The sequence below is a fragment of the Cryptomeria japonica genome, chromosome 7 (genome assembly GCF_030272615.1).
Source record: "Cryptomeria japonica chromosome 7, Sugi_1.0, whole genome shotgun sequence".
NCBI lineage: Eukaryota > Viridiplantae > Streptophyta > Pinopsida > Cupressales > Cupressaceae > Cryptomeria > Cryptomeria japonica.
This window is the reverse complement of record NC_081411.1, coordinates 183,229,950-183,243,348: the sequence shown is the minus strand read 5'-3', so window position 1 is coordinate 183,243,348 and position 13,399 is coordinate 183,229,950. Positions and strand designations below refer to the sequence as shown.

The 13,399-nt window shown below is 31.1% G+C and overlaps 1 long non-coding RNA gene across 1 annotated transcript; it reads left to right on the top strand.

The window, feature by feature from the left end:
* The first annotated feature begins 11,097 nt into the window (after nucleotides 1-11,097).
* On the top strand, nucleotides 11,098-11,449 carry LOC131856348 (uncharacterized). The gene is made up of 3 exons (XR_009358445.1): nucleotides 11,098-11,142; nucleotides 11,228-11,311; nucleotides 11,424-11,449. It is a non-coding gene; the product is annotated as an uncharacterized LOC131856348 (long non-coding RNA).
* Nucleotides 11,450-13,399: the final 1,950 nt, after the last annotated feature.

Sequence of the window (13,399 nt, the reverse complement as noted above, 5' to 3'; positions counted from 1 at the left end):
AAAAGCAAGAGATTGAGGAGAATGCATTCTATCAAATTTGTTTAGGACTTCATCCTTTATGATATTGGGGTCTTGCACATAGGAGACTTGATCACTTGTGAACTCACCCATAATCATTCAAATTCACTAGTGAATAAAAGGTCCATTGATTAGGGAAAAAAAAGATATATTAATAAAAGGTATTTAGCTTGAAATTTGATAAAGCTATATTTTAAGAGATTTTATCATTTGACTAGTTGGTTTTTCAAGATTTTTGCTTGTGATTACTTTATAGGGAGGGGGGCCTAAACCCTCACAAAATAGGAAAATTAGAGAGCAACAACACAATTACTGACTTCAGATAGCCAAACAACTAGAAAGTTCAAGAAACAACTCTCAAAAGTAATCGGAAACAAGCATACCAACTTAACTAAACATAATAATCTTGTCCAACCACCATCTATCCATATGATTGGTTTGACAAGATTTTTATTATATTAAATAAAATTTTCACATTTAGTGAAAAAAAATGTTTGTTGTTTAGTTTCAATTGTGTGTATGTGCAATTGATCTTTGAAAGTATGTATTTAAGTAGAAATCTATAGATTTGAATTTTTCTAAAAAATATGAACTAAATTGATGTTTTAGTCAAAAAATTCTTTACTATCTATTTAACCTAGGTTTGAATAGGGTGGTGGCAATAGACACCATCTGAAAGCTTTCTACATAAGTGTTCTTTCTAGGTAACTGTTTGTCCCTTTGGTCAAATTCCTAGGTAGACTAATCTAATGGTTTTGGAAGGAGGATAGTAAATAACACAAAAATATCAATAATATCTTGATGTAAATAGATGATGCAATAGTGATGTCCTATAATGCTTTCTATGGATCATAAACGCTCACATTTAATTCCTCAGTATTCAATATATCACTAATGAATTAGATTTATTTAAATATAATAATTTGTAAATATTTTTTTCAAATTGCAGAAATTGGATAGTCCCCCTATAAACTCAGTGTGCTTGGTAAGATTTTTAATTGAAAAATGATAACTGACTAGTGATATTGGCATGATACACCCTCTTGTATCACTAGAGCTCATGACCTTGTGCTTTACCACAAGAAGCTCTCATCAACCGAGTCAATAATTTGTAAATAAGTTAACATTTTTTTATGTTTTAATTTATTTATAGTAACTTTTAAAAAAGAATAGACAAAAAATCTAAATTTAAGTTTTAATTTTAAAAATAAAAAAACTATACTTCTAAATATGACTCCAAATGAATAAAAATAAGTTATAATGTTTTTATTTACCTTTATTAAAATATGTATTTAAAAAAAAATCATAAATAAATTAAATATTATAACAAATATTGTTATAATATTAATTGTTTTCATTTTTAGTCAAAGATATATTACAATGATAGTATGGAGGATTGAAAGTGTCCTCCAAAAGTCTTTTTTTTTAGAACAAAAAAGATAATGATAATAATAATAATTATTATTTAATCTTATACAAAATATAAAGATACTAGTTATCAGAAATTTTTATTTGACATATTAAATTATTAAAACTATAAATATTATAATGGATTTAGAAATATGATGTATAGTCTCCCCAATAATAGTAATAAAAGAAAACTATATACTCTAATTTAAAATTAATGTTAGCTTTAATTCTATTTAAAAAATTCAAATATATTATTAAGATATATTGATTGCGTAGGATTATCTCCAGTCAATTCCGTCCCATTAGATTATTTGTTGTTTTTTTAAATTAAGGCCATTTATTATTTATCTCACAATTTTTGCCATTTACTAACCCCACCTATGTAGCCAATTTGATATGGCGTTATTTCTTATTTCAAAGATTTTAATTTCTCCTCTACATTGGCTTCCATTTTGGAATTTATTATATAAAATTCAGTCTTAGGTAGGTATCTTATTTGATATGGTAGTATTTCTTATTTCTTATTTTTTAATTTGTCTTATACATTTGTCTATATCTTTCATATTACAATTTCTTATATTGACAAATCTCATTCATATTTCAATAATAGTATTTTTAATTTGAAAAAGTTTATATATTTTTATTTATTATTATGATAATGAAATTTACATATATTTTTATATTTGTTTTGAAAAAATATTTGATATATATATATATATATCAATAAATAGTATAATCTTGTATAGAGTTGGACTCATTCTCTTAATCTTCCATCCATCTATCCATTCATATGTATGTCCTTATACACTTAATCTATCGATACTCTTATACATATAGTTATACATATTCATCTTAAATTCATATAATTATTACATTTACACATATACCTACCACCATTTATATGCTTATGATCATGATTTGACTATTTTTTACACTATGTTTTGATGCAGGAGCATCCCTGGTTCTTGGCAATCTTGTATCAACTAAAAATATTTTACTTTTTAGTTTGTTTCCTATTTTGTAGTTTCAACATTTCCTTCTGCATTTCCCTTCTTTTGCTCACTAGATCTTGCGGAGCTGGATTTTGTTTGTGGACATGTTCATCTACCTTATCCTAAGTCCGCGAGACGTTTGGATCTTTTTCCGACAAGTTATCACTTCTGAAATGTGGGACAGTTTTCTAGCTCAGAGCACCGAAACCATTTGGATCTATCGACTAATGAAAAACCTTGCATATCATTGCCATAGCTTACGGAGCTTCATTTCATTGTTTCCAATGTTCCTTTGCTTTTGGCCAACCTTCCCTTAGGTCCGCACCTCATTCTATGTATTTTCCAGAGGGATTTCTTTGGCAGAGACTGACCTTGTTGTTCTACACATCACATCTTCTTTATCAGGATTTATTTTCATCTTGGGCCTATGCAGATCTTTCTTGATCATATAAATCAATGCAATTGAGCATTTAAAATGAAGCTTTAGAATATAGAAGATAAATCTAAAGGATAGGAGGTCTAGAGTTGGCTCACATTCTTGCTTGAGCCCGGATACTGTATTTGAGCATGTTTGTAATTAGGCTTGTGTGCTGAATCTTGTAAGCCTCCATCACATTGAGTTGTTTTTGCTGTGTAACTCTTGCTGCACAGTGTAGACTATTCCCTTTGAGGACTTTTTCTTATATCGACTACACCAAGTGGTATCAGAGCGATTTTTCATTCTGGAGATTGTGTTGTCTTGTAAGAATTTTGTTGTGGGGTGGCAGATTGAGGATCCGATCTACAGTTACAGAGGACTGGCGTGTAGATGGCTCATAGAGGACAAGATAGAGGTGGTGGAGCATGTGGAAATGTAGACGCTGCTATGATGGAAATTTTGAGAGGAATTGCATCCCGATTGGAAGCTATTGATATGGCATAGAGAAGAGGTTGACATGTTGAAGATGTGAGTGATGATGAAGAAGAAGAGGTAGCTGGATAACAATGAGAAAACCACCAATGAATGATCTAAATGAAGAGAGGTTCATAAGAGCCTTGACAAGAATGAATACTAGACCACTTTTTACCCCACCGGATTATGATGGCAAGTTGGATTCAGATGAATTGCTTGATTGGATCATGGAGATGGAAAAGTATTTTGATTTTGAAGGCATCGCTGAAGATAAGAAGGTGAGATATGCTTGCACTAAGTTGAAAGGACATGCATATCTCTTTGGTGGAAACATTTACAGGTAGATAGACAGAGAAGAGGTAAAGAGAAAATCAAATCTTGGGAGCAGATGGTCAACAAGTTGGTTTATGCTCGCTGATTATCAAGTGAATCTGTTCTAGAAGTTGCAGAACCTGAAGCAGAAGGAATCTAGTGTGAAGGAGTATATCAAAGCATTCTACAAGTTGAATATCAGATCCAGACATACTAATGATGAGATTGAACAAGTTACTAGATATTTGAAGGGGTTGTGAATGCTTATACAAGATGAACTTAGTATAATCAGGTTGCAAAGTGTTGATGAAGCTTATCAATATGCCCTAAAAGAAAAAGAGAAGTTGAACAAAACACATGAGCAGAAGCAAAGAGGTAGAGGAGGAAGATTTTAGGGAGTAATATTTCAAGGAGGAAGGACCTATACTGGAGGAAGAGGACCCTATGTAGATCAAAATAAAGACAAAGAAGCTAGTAGAGATGGTAATTCATACTAGATGACATAATTTTTTACTAGAGAAGAGAACCTGATGGATACTCGAATGAGGGTTATGGAAAAGAAGATCAGAGATAGGATAAGAGAGTGTTTAGAGGAACCTTCTTTAAGTGCGGAGGAGAAGGACATCATGCATTTGAATGTAAGAAGACAAAGAATAGTCAAAGAGAAAAATTGGTAGAATAAGAACTTACCAGATTAGTTAATAAACCAGAAGATGAAGAATTATTGGTGATGAGGAGCCCTTATAGAGGAGAAATTTTTTCAAGAAAAGATGCAAGGTATCCGATAAGTGTTGTAAAGTTATAATTGATGGTGGTAGTTCAGATAACCTTGTTTCGGAAAAGATGGTGAATAAGTTGAAGTTAGAGAGATTGAAGCACCTTAAGCCTTATCAGATAGCATGGATTTATGATGATCATAAGATACTAGTAAGTGAACAATGTTTGGTGAAATTAAGAATTGGATCTTACCATGACAAAGTTTTGTGTGATATTATACCTATGAGAATTTGTCATATCTTGTTGGGTAGACCTTGGCAGTATGATAGACAAGCAATATATGATGGAAGGAAGAACATATACACTGCTATTGCAAATGGGATGAAGCAAACCTTGTTACCCTTGGAGCGACCTCTTAAGAGTGAAGTTTGTTCTAGTGCTAGAATTTGTTTGGTAGATGGAAATTCCTGGATGGGATGAGACATGAGAATGTGTGTTTTGCCTTAGTTCCTAAGAAGATTGAAATTTTGGAGAATGAAAGAGAACAACCAAAGGAAATAAAGGAGTTATTGAAAGAATATGGAGACATCATTTCAGATAATGTACTTGATGGATTACTCCATGTGAGAAGTATCAATCATTGCATGGAACTGATTCCCATAGCTAGTTTTTCTAATAAAGAAGCACACCGGATGACACCGACAAAGAGTGAGGAGTTGAATAGAGAAGTGCAGGAACTGTTAAGGAAATGTTTGATTAGAGAAAGTTTGAGCCCTTGTGCAGTGCCAATAGTATTAGCACTTAAGAAGGATGGAGAATGGAGAATTTGTACTAACTCTAGAGAAATAAATAAGATCATGATGAAGTACAGATTTACCCTGCTTAGGATGGATGACATAATGACTACTTGAGTGCAGCCAAATACTACACAAAGATAGATTTGAAAAATGGATACCATTAGATCAAAATCAGAGAAGGAGATGAGTGGAAGACATGCTCATTTAAGACAAATGAAGGACTATATGAATGGTTGGTGATGCCTTTTGGATTGACTAATGCTCCGAGTACTTTCATGAGCTTGATGAATGAGGTATTGAAGAAATTTTTGTGTAAGTTTGTTATTGTGAACTTGGATGATATTTTGATATTCAGTAAGACCAAGGAAGAATATATGTTGCATTTGACACAAGTTTTGCAGAGTTTGAGAGAAGAAAATTGGTTAATAAACATTAAGAAGTATATTTTCATGAAGGAGGAGTTGGTCTATTTGGGATTTGTGATATATGCGGATGGATTGAAGATGTATCTTGAAAATGTAAGAGCAATTATTGAATGGCCTACACCGGAAATCATTAGGGAGGTAAGATGATTTCATGGATTGGCTAGTTTTTGCTGGAAGTTTATCAGAAATTTTAGTTCAATTTGTACTCCTATGGCAAAAGAAATGAGAGGAGATAGAAAGGATTTCAAGTGGACCACTAGAGTGAATACGAGTTTTGAGTTATTAAAAGAAGAAGGTGCAGAGAAACCCATGTTGGCTTTACCAAATTTTAGCAAAGTATTTCAAGTGGATTGTGATGCTAGTGGGAATGAAATTGGAGTTGTGGGTATGTGCAAGCTAATGAGTCACAAATTCGTGGAAGTCTAAGTGTTGGAAAATGCGCTTCGCAAAACGGGCCCCCGTTTGGCCCGTTCTAAAAAACAGGGGCCCGTTAATGGTTTGGCCTCCCGAGCCGAAAGGTTACGGGGTGCCGAAGCTAAATAAAACGAGCCCCCGTTTTGTCACAAAACGGGCCCCCATTTATTAAAAAATGGGCCCCCGTTTATTAAAAAACAGGCCCCCGTTTATAAACAAAACGGGGGCCCATTTTTAAAAAATGGGCCCCCATTTTTAAAAAATGGGCCCCCATTTTTAAAAAATGGGCCCCCATTTTTAAATTCTATTTTTACCATTTTTTTGGACAATTTTTCATTTTCACTGTGATAGTAAGTTGACAAGAAGAGATCAAAAACGGGCCCCCGTGCTATGGTTTCCATTTCAAGCCTCCACCACTATCCCAGGTACACATTCAGTCATCTATTTTCACATTTCATAATTTTCTTGTATATTTTTCTTGTTTTTTTATGTATTATTTAGTTTTTTTTTTTATTATTTTAGTTTTTTTTTATAGTAGCATATAAATAAATTAATTTTTATATTTGTAAATTCTTGATTTTGATCTAAAATATTTTTGAACAGTTAACCCTAAACCGTAATCAACAAATTTAGAAACCAAAACCAAACCTAGATAATTAACAAAACGAAATCAACACAAACAAAAAATCGAAAATGAAATGGAAACAAAAACAAAAACGTTCAAAAATGAAATTGAAATAAAACTGAACATATGTACCTAAATTGTTCTTAATCCTCATTAGGCAATACAAAAGTTACCACTAAATTAGTATAACCTTAAAAGTAATTAACATTACTCTTCAAATTTTAGATATGAAAGTTTAGGCTTAGGTTTATGCCATGTCATGGCATAAAGGTCCTATTATGGTCCTATTATGTCATGTGATGGTATAAAACGATCAATTATGGACACAATTTTAGAGCAAAGCTAGATAAGTTACTAAAATTGGAGTTTGGTTTACATAGGTTCATAAAGGAAGGTAATATGCCAAATATATAATTCATTAATACAAAATAAAAAATATTCTTGATTTATAATGTTGATTGATAATGAGTTTTCTAAATGGGGTGCTAATTATATATACATCCGAAAGATTTGAAAAATATAATTCCCAAGAAGTATTTTGAATATCTTTAGAAGTATATTGGTATATCTAGAATGTAATTTATATTATAAAAGATTTGATATATGATTTGAAGTTGGTAGATATTTTGAGGAAGATTTATTAGATTATGTTATGATTAAGCTAATATTAGAAGAATGGTTTTAACAACATCTTTTGGTTTTAAAAGGTGCACAAGGTTTGAAGTTGAAATCATATTTGATTGTATATAATATTAAATTGTTAAGGAGCTATTTTTTTTTAAAATAGTTAATTTAAGATATTAGTTGAAGCTATTTGAGAATGTGAGATAGTCCTAATGAACACACGAATTAAATTAATGAACCTAGGACAATCACAATGAACATATGATAGTCCCAATGAGCCTCAAATGATCCTAATGAATGTAGGGTAGTCTTAATGAACCTAAGAAAGTCCTAATGAGCCTAAGAAAGCCATAATGAACTTGGGACAATCCTAATGAACCTAGGATAGTCCTAATGAACCTACGATAGTGTAAACAAGCCTAGGATAGTATAAGAAAAAATCACTACAAAAAAGACCTCAATTGCGTTAAATGAATTTCCCAATAACGTACTCGTGTTTATCTTGTTTTGGTCATTTGGCTACCTTTTTTTACAACATCTTGGTGTATACGCCCCTAAGAAGACCTTTTCCTCAAAAATTTCTTGGATCATGAACTCCTCATGTGCACCAAACATAAGTTGCCACTTGGAAGCTTCCAGTGCACACAATCCTTTCAATCAATCTACTCCATTGATCTCTCAAAACAATCTTAGTCTTTAATCCTCTATCCTTCATGACTATAAATAAATCATTATATGAGCTATTTTCAAGAACTCTTGTAATGCAATGTTATGTTGCCAATTTAAGCACCTTACATCCTATCTTGGTCACAAATCCATCTTGAAGCCATCAACCTTTAGCTACAACAAGAGTTTTCTTTCTGAGATACTATTGTCTTTCATCTCTTATACATTATCCTTTAACTCGATCTAAAGGTGGTACTTATGCATAGCATAATGGTTTGAAATTCATAGTTTAAGTCCTTTATTGATTTTTTATGCTTGCTTGCATACACATATATTGCTAGAATTTAGCAATTCTTTATAGCTTCTATTTTAGTTTATTTATGAAAGAGTTTAAATGAAGCTATATTTAAAGTCAAAATTGTAAGATCCCCTCAATCATTGAGGTAGAATTCAAAATTGATTTCACCTCTAATTATATGAAAAATTTAATTTGTCTGTACATATCAAAATCTTTCAAAATTTTGCATATTAAACAATAAAATATTGTGATGAACAAGTCTCTAGAGTCTTAAAAACCTTTATTTTCATAAAGTGCCAACATTGCATTTTTTCCCTAAAATATTCTCTTTGATTAATACGAAATTTTAAAATGGTTGCCACTAAAAGTATTAGGTCAGCGAAAGGAATTGGGATATTTAAAAATAGGCTTGCATCACTTTTTTAGCTTCATTGAGTTGTAGTTTGTTCATTGACTTAATAATTAAGTGATTGCAAGTATGATAGTGGAATTTAGGAATGAGGATCATATAGTATGTTAGGAATTTTATTTGGAATGTTAGTCAAAATAATATTCTAGTTGATAATTATAAATGCATGTGTAAAATATTGTTGAAATTGATTATTTTAAAAGTAAATATTGCAAGGTTAATTTTGTTTTTAATTGTTGGCATGTTGTGTTGATTTTTATGTAAGAGTTTCATTTCTTATTCAACTTTGTAAGAGAATTTGTGTATGAATTGATATCTTAAATTTTATAGAAAGATTATATATGAAAACAAATGATTGCGGAGTTTTATAATAAATGATTTATAGAAAATAATATTTTTTGAAGGTTTTGTAAATTATAATCTTGTGTAGATTTGATTATGGGAGAAATTTAATGGTGAAATATGCTTAACTCTTCAAAAGTTTTGATGTTTTGTCTTTACATGACAACCAGTTAGAATATAATATGTTTTAAGTATGTCATTTATAGTCATGGGAGATTAGTTTTTTTTTAAGATTGTCTGAAGACTAATCAATGTAATATGAATTGATGGCAATTATCTCAAAACACTAGAAGGAGGATCATCTTATTTCTCACTTCTTTATTGATCTTATGTATGAAATATTTTATATTGATTTTAATAGTTGATGCATTTTACAAGAAATGAATTTATTAAATTGAATATATAATAGATTTATGATGTTTCATTGAAAGTTTTTATTAAGTTTTGTGCGCAAATTTTATATTATAAGATTCAATAGTATGTACATGTATATTTTTTTAAGTTCAATATTATATTATATATTTCATGTGTATCTCATTCAACAACATAGAAATGTTACTATTTATAAATGTTTTTTTTAATTTAGTAAAATAGATTCTTCTTTGACATAGAGTTGTATATAATTCATGTATATCTTTATATATGTAGGAGTTCTTTGTTATCATGGATGTCTTTGACATAGATGAACTATTAGGTGAAAATCCCCCACCACAACCCCCTCCTCCTCCTCCTCCTCCACCACCACCACCACCACCACCCCCTAGATTGGATGAAATTTGTTTAAGAGAACGAATTAATGAAAACCTACAAGTGATTGAACAATATATTGCTGCTATCCAAAATGAGCAAGTCACACCACCCCATCTTGTAGACTTTGCAAAATCAATGCAAACTGTTGTCGAGTCAGTTAGATCTGTTGATTCTCAATTAGATCAATTTCATAGATGACGACAAGAGTTGCATGATTTTTATGCTGATGGTTTAACTTATAGGCAAATCACTGATTTGAAAATAACCAAAGCTCATTTATGTCCATATTTTACCAACCCAAAAACAAGAGAACCAATGCAACCTAACCAGAAAAGAATTTCAATTAGGTGGTGTGTGCATCCAGAAATGGCTAGATACTTTTGGGATAGATGGTGGATGGTTTTTGATTATCCACCACATCGTAATTATGAGGTCCCTTTTTATTTTTTGAAGAAATTATACTGTGAGTTTGTAATGAACCAAAAACCAAATTATTTTGATATTAAGTCATTCCAGGGTGTTGGTCGTGGAATGCCACAGCATAGATTAGGGGCACGGAATAATCCCCTACCGGATCCACCCATAGTTCCACTTGTTGCTCCATCGATTCCTGCAGATGTCCAAAATACATCATTCATTTCGACATTAGATGCTTTGACTTCCCTCACAGGTAACCTGAGTGAGCAAGCTACTCACATGGCATCTGCTCCTCGATGGATGCCACATATGTGTTCGAGTTGTCATGAGACGTGTGTAGGTCCTACTACTTCTATAGGATCTACTTTAGTTCCAGATGAACATGATGCAACAGATGATAGTATGATGGCATCTTATATGGATTTTCTTTGCTCAGATGTTCATCTTGACCAGGTATAGATATATATATATATATACATGTACACATGTCAATCTTTTTATACTTCATTAAATATAGGTATAAACTAAGTGCATCTCTTTTTTTATACAATCTAATACTTCATTAAATAAATTTTGTTTATGTAGATAAGGACTACACCTAATATTAGAGTCAATATTGCATCTACTAGAACACAACTCGGCACACCTTATGGGGTATAGTATAAATTTCTATCTAGACATTGTACTAGATCTTTTTAAGTTAATATGTTATCATCGTATACTATATAAATTTTCATGTTGATACATTGAATGCTTCTTTCTCCATGATTAGGTCATGAGGGACCCTCTACATCACATCGAGAAGAGGGTCTGACTATTGTGACACCATCTATGGTATGTATCTTATAATTCTTAAATTAAATATTAAATCTTACAATATTGTAACTTAACTTGAAATTATTTAGTACACATATATATGTTCACTAAATATGATTTCATTAAATGCATGTATGAAGGTGGACACTACCATTAGGATAAGTTATCCTCATAATTTTGATCAGAGCCAATTTGAATGCACATCGACATCCTTTGAGGTATTAATATGTAATACTTAATTTGATCTTATTTTGAATCTTAATTTAAGATTTAATTGGACACTTTGAATTTGACCTTGTACAGGAGTTAGCTAGCACTACATTTGGTGTTGATACTGCACAAGATACTGCTAGAGGAGATACTGCTAGAGGATCTGATGAGCATATGGTAAGTTTGTAACTTAATTTATGAATTCTACTATATTTGATAAATGATTCTTTTAATAGTTAATTTCAAGTAATATTTTAATATTATTTTTTTATTGTACATCATGAGATAGGTGGATCTGGACCACGTCCCGGGGACAAGAGAGATACTACTAGAGGATTTGATGAGCATATGGTAAGTTTGTAACTTAATTTACGAATTCTACTATATTTGATAAATGATTCTTTTAATAGTTAATTTCAAGTAATATTTTAATATTATTTTTTTATTGTACAGCATGAGACAGGTGGATCTGGACCACGTCCCGGGGACAAGAGAGATACTGCTAGAGGATCTGATGAGCATATGGTAAGTTTGTAACTTAATTTATGAATTCTACTATATTTGATAAATGATTCTTTTAATAGTTCATTTCAAGTAATATTTTAATATTATTTTTTTATTATACAGCATGAGACAGGTGGATCTGGACCACGTCCCGGGGACAAGAGACCTCAAGATGTTATTGATGATAGCACTTAGATTTTACTGTTTATTTGGCTTTGATATGTACTTTTTTATGGACTTTACACATTTGTTTACACATGCACATACTTTATATATATGGATAGTTGCATAATAGGATTAGATCATATATATTTTGTGCATACTTTATATATTTTGTGCACATTAGATATTATGTGGAGTGAACATCATGTTACCATCTAGACATATATATGGATTAGATATTATATGGATTATGTGGACTTGAAATTTTACTGTTTATTTGGCTCTGATATGTACTATTTTACGGGCTTTACATATTTGTTTACACGTGCACACACATACTTTATATATATGGATAGTTTCATAATAGGATTAGATCATATATATTATGTGCATACTTTATGTGTATTGTGCCCATTAGATATTATGTGGACTTGAAATTATGTGCACATTAGATCATATATATTGACTTGAAATTATGTGGACTTAAAATTTTTTGCATACTTTATATATTATGTGGACTTGAAATTTTATTTATGGAAGTTGTAATTAAACAACTTTATAGGCATTATGTGGACTTGTAATTTTATTTTTGGAATTTCATTTAAATAGTTCTTGTGATTAGATAAACTAAATGTGCATACATCATGAACTAAGTATCGAAACATATCTTATAATTATAACATATTCTAAATTAAAAAGTATCATTTAACAAATATAATGAATAGAACTTGATTAAAACATAATTATCTCATTCATAAATTTGACCAATAGTCTCTCATTTATGTATATTGTACACAAAATGTAATCAAGAAGACATATCTAAAATAAAATAAACAGTCTATTTAAATAACTTTGTTTTCATTGATGCCTTCTACTTGTGGTAGACCTGAAACAAAATTTTACTAGATTCATTCCGTTATACCATCTGCATCCTCTCTCTTTTGTAAAGCATCTATAATTGTCTCGTGCTCTTCCATAGAGAGAGTCCATAATTGTTTATTAGCAGGCCTGCCACGATATCTATCTAATTTTATATTAGTTGCCACTACCAAATGCGAGTAATGTATAATCCTCTTCTCTAATTCTTAATCTTCAAATGCGGGCAATCCATTCTTTCTTGTTAGATATTTGTGTAGCCAAGTGCCAACAACAACCACAGATCCTGTTGGATAGTCATAACCATCATCATCTACTCGAGGAGTAGTTAGCTTATGTTTTGGCTCTACACATCGAGCCAACCAATACTCTGTCCCCTCTTCATTGTCCTCTGGTGCAACAACAGCATAGACATGTCCTGTGCACAAAACAATTTTATTTTAATATTTAATGAGAAATAAAAACAAAAATATACACTGTAAGATTTCATAAATTTATGTACTATTTAATAAATCAAAACAAATTTCAAAAATAATTTTACCTTGTTGTATAAGATCTGAAATGCGATCATAGTCATTTGATGCAAACATTTGATCCATATCTTCATCAGTTCTTTCATGTGGATCATTTGCATCTATGGGTGTCAATGATCTTTGTTGCCATTCTTCAACCCATTCTTTATTCTCACAAAATTCCCAATCTTCGGAAACACAAAATTGACAA